Raw genomic sequence first — 4,883 nt, forward strand, 5'->3', positions numbered from 1 at the left:
CTAATACTTGCATCTATACACTGACACAGAGGAAATTCAGAAAAGAATTGAAGAATGGAATTAAATATGTGTTTGCATTAAATGGTCATCTGTGTAGATAACGGCCACATCTAATTACAATTCGGAGGAGTTTACGAATAAAACAATTATAAATTGCGTAGATTTGGCAAATATGTCATTAATTTAGTCTTTCATGTGTTACGACTCTGCGGACTTGTACTGTGAGTGCAACTTTAAGAGCGTCTGGGGCTATAACGTCGGTATATATACGCGCGCGCGCACACACACACACACACACACACACACACACACACACACACATATATATATATATATATATATATATATATATATATGCATGTGTTTTATACATATCTATAATTATGTACTTAAACTCATATCTATATATGAGAGAGAGACTGGGGAAGTCGGTAGCGTCAGCTTGTCGCTGCTGAGGTTTTGAACTCTCCTACGCTCAGAAGTTTGGGCTCATCATCGACACGCAGTGCATAACGTAAACTTGTCTTCAACTTGCATAAGCCATGTGAGTGGATTCGTTGGGGTATTCAGTGGTACCACTTTTGTCGGCACTCTTGCCTGGAATAGGGGTGTTATGTGATAATCACTTGACAACGATATTGCTGTGGCTGTCACTTGGTGATATTTCGGAGTGGATTCGGAACGACTCGAAGGATAAGATCTTCGATAACTGTTGTTTAGTTTTACTAGCGTGGAACCTCGGGAATTCGACGTGAAACGCCCTCTCTAAAAACTCCACTCTGAATCACAAATTTTCTCTCCCATCATTTATTCTGTGGATTACTTAACTGTACTAATTTGCCATCTTAAGACATTAATTACATTCCTAAGCTTGATAGGTACACACACATAACACTGGTAATGTTAGTTGACTTCGTTCAGTTACTATATTATGAGTAGATACTGATAAAGATAATGGTAGCATCATTAAGACCTGACTCAGTGTGAATTCTCTTGTTCCTGGTTCGTTTCTAAAACGTTACAATACGTAACAAAATTCGGGGCCTGTCCGAAAAATGAACAAATTTGGAGCTTATTGAATGAATAATTATCAATTTGATTGGGAAAAGGGAAATACCCAATCAGTTTTGGTTGACTTGCATGTGGAAAGCAGTAGCAATGGATATTGAGGCACTTCCGGCATCGACTGACCCTGAGGATGCCAAAAGGGATTACTTGTTGTTTGTTGCTAAAAACTAAAGCTTTTTGAGGTAAAATCGCCTATTAAAAAGTTAGAGATTCAAAGAAAATTAGCTGAGTAGTATATTTCTTCGGGAAGTTTGACGGTAAGATACTAGAGAGGTTTCCTGAACGTAAACCTAGTGAGCTTGAGTTCCAGTACAAGTTAGAAAGACTGAAGGTGGAGGCTGAGGAAAGGCGAAGACAGCAATAGCTCGAGGCTGAGTTAAAACGAAAACAGTTCCAGGCAGACTTAAGAGAAATAAACACTCGAGATGGAGTTACGACAAAAACTATTCGAGGCTGAAGAAGCTGAAAACCAGAGGGAGTTCGAGCTAGAGAAGATAGAGAGATTGCAGCAAAAGGGTCTAGCGTTGGACACTGGTGATAAGTTTGTTGCCACACAGGGAGTTAAATTGGTCCCTCCATTTGATGAGGCCGAGTTTGATAATTAATTCCGGCATTTTAAGGAAGTTGTTCGGAGTCTACAGTGGCCAAAGAAGTGGTTTGCCTCTTCTCTTACAGAGTGTAATTAAAGGTAAGGCTCAACAGGCTTATACTGCCCTATCAATTGAAGATGCATCTAATTATGAGGCAGTGAAACAGGCTGTGCTTAAAGCCTATGAATTATTTGCAGGAGCCTTGAGAGAAAGGTTTAGAAATTTGAAAAAAAAAACTGTTAACCAGAATCATGTGAGATTGCTTATGAAAAGTTGATGTGTTTTGATGAGATGGTGCACATCTAAAAATGGAGATGATGACTTCAACAAACTGAAAGAGTTAATTTATTTGAGGAATTTAAAAGGTGCGTCCAGAATGAAATAAAGTCATATTTAGATGAGAAGGATGCTGCCACGTTGCAAGAGTCTGCCAAATTAGCAGATGAGTTTGCCCTAACCCTCAAGGTTAAGTTTACCCTGAGTAAGACCTTTCAAAGGAAGTAGCATGGATAGTGAGGGTAAACCAGAAATTAAATCTGGAGCTAGTGGCAAAGGTAAGGATGAAGGGGAGCAAATGAAGGGGAAACATTCTGGTCTTACTTGTCACTATTGTAGGAAAGCTGGTTATGTTATGGCTAACTGTTTCCTTCTGAAGAAGGAAGAGGAGGCAGTTCCAGATGCCTGTGTTCAACGTGCTGAAACACCCAGAGACCCACAGGGTTCTGAACATTCTGATGAAGCTTTGTCAGTGTCTGAGAGGTCTGACCAAGTTAGGAAGGAATTCGATCATTTTATGTCAGATGGGTTTGTGTCCGTGAATGAAGAAACAACCCCGGTACCAGTGAAAATTCTTCGAGATACTGAGGCTTCTCAGTCACTTATATTAGACAGTGTTCTGAATTTTAGTGATGAGACTGCCACTGGTGAGGTAAACCTTATCAAACGCATTGGAGGCAACGTTGTTTCTGTACCTTTGCAGAAGGTAATTCTGAAGTCAGGGTAAGTTTCAGGACCTGTTAGGATTGGTCTACGACCCCAGTTTACCGGTGGCAGTTGTTTCTTTGTTGTTAGGAAATGACCTGGCAGGTAGTAAATGTGTTCCTGTAGTGCAGCAGACGACTAATCCAATCACTGATGATTCAAAGATGGATTCCAACATTTATCCCTCATGCGCAGTAACTCGAAGTATGACTGAGAAGTTTGCCAGTGCAGATAGTTCTGTGCAGCATTGTGCTGGTACTCATGATAGCCAAAATCGGGATTCAGGTTTTGATGACTTGTGAGGGGGTTTTCTACCTTCATTGTTTAACAAGGATCTAGGTATTAAATCGAATGATAAAGATTTATCTCTGTCTAGGAAGGAGTTTATAGCAGAACAGAGCAAAGACCCCGATATTGAAATTTTCAAAGAAAAAATCTCTCTCTGATGATGAAATTAAGGAAGTGCCAGTCGGATATAATTTCAAGGATGGAGGGTTAATGTGGAAATGGAGACCACCTGATATACCTTCCAGTTAGCAATTGGAAATTGGTCACCAGGTTGTAGTTCCTAAAGTTTATAGTAATTAATTTTTAACTTAGGTTCATAGCATGCCCATGTGTGGCAATCTAGGTGTGAATAAAATTGTAAATAAGATTTTGAAACATTTCCTCTGGCCCAATTTGAGGAAAGATGCTGCAACATTTTGCAGGACTTATCACACTTGTCAGATTTTGGGTAAAACTTATCGAATCACATCAGCGGCCTCACTTCGGCCTATTCCTGCATTTGTTGAACCCTTTTATAAAGTTATTGTGGATTATGTCGGCCCATTGCCAAAGACGAAAGCTGGCCATCAGTATTTGCTACGATCACCTGTACAACATCAAGATTCCTGGAGGCAATACCTCTCAGAAATATAAAACCCAAAACCGTATCGAAAGCTCTTATAAAGTTTTTTATAAACTTTATTTGGTTTGCCTAAAGAAATCCAGTCTGATGCAGGAATAATTTTACACCTGGATTATTCCAACAGGCAGCTTATTAACATGGAGCCAAGCAGATTACGTCATCTGCGTACCATCCAGACTCTCAATGGGCCTTAGAAAGATTCCATTCTACACTCAAGATCATCATTAAGACACTCTGTGCTGGAAATGAGAAGGGTTGGGATGAAGGAGTTCATTACTTTCATTTGCAGTAAGAGAATTGGTACAGAATTACTGGGCTTTAGTCCCTTTCAAATTGTGTTTGGTAACAAGCTCCGAGAACCATCGGTATTGTTAAAGGAACAATGGGTTAATAATGACATGCATATTAATTGGCTGGATTATGTTTTGAAATTCAAAGGCAGATTGCACAAGGCCTGTAGTTTAGCAAATGAAAACTTAAAGGGTTCTCGGGAGAAAAAAGAAATGCCAGCATGATAAACGGGCTTGTAAGAGAAAATTCCAGGTGGGAGATTATTCCCAATATTGACTAACTCTATACAAACAAGATACCATGCACCTTCTGAGATAGTGTCTAAAGTCCATGATGTGAATATTGTAGTCCAAACGCCAGACGACGTAAGCCAACATAATTAGTACACATAAAGATTTTAAAAACATATTTTGAAGAGCAGGCACCAACTGCGGGTGCTGTCGTCAAAACAAATGGGTCTGTTATCCCTGGGAACTCATCAAATGATGCATCTGACGAATTTCAAACCAACATTGTCTCAGTTAGACAAACAAATTCGATTGATTTACAAAACATTGATAATAAATTAGCCCATTTACAGCCACAGCAGAGAGAACAGATGAAACAGTTAATTTTAAACTTTAAAACATATTTCCCGATGTTCCAAAACAAATCACAGTAGCTTTACATGAGATAGATATCGGTCATGCTACACTATCAAACAGCACCCATATCGCATTAATACAGAAAAATGTAAACTTGCTGAACAAGAAATTGAGTATATGCTGGAAAATGGTATTATTAAGCCTTCAACATCAGAATGGAGCTCACCTTAAGTTATTGTACCTGAACCGGATGGTAGTATTGGGTTTTGCACTGATAATGGAAAGGTGAATGCCATAACGAAAACAGATGCTTATCCCATCCCCAGAGTGGATGTTTCTATAGACAACGTTGTAAAAGCTGAGTTCCTTACCAAGATTAATCTGTTTAAAGCATATTGGTGTGTTCTATTGACGGATAGAGGTAGAGAAATTTCTGCATTTGTAAAGCCTTCTGGGTTG

Source organism: Hemitrygon akajei, unplaced genomic scaffold (assembly GCF_048418815.1).
Source record: "Hemitrygon akajei unplaced genomic scaffold, sHemAka1.3 Scf000097, whole genome shotgun sequence".
NCBI lineage: Eukaryota > Metazoa > Chordata > Chondrichthyes > Myliobatiformes > Dasyatidae > Hemitrygon > Hemitrygon akajei.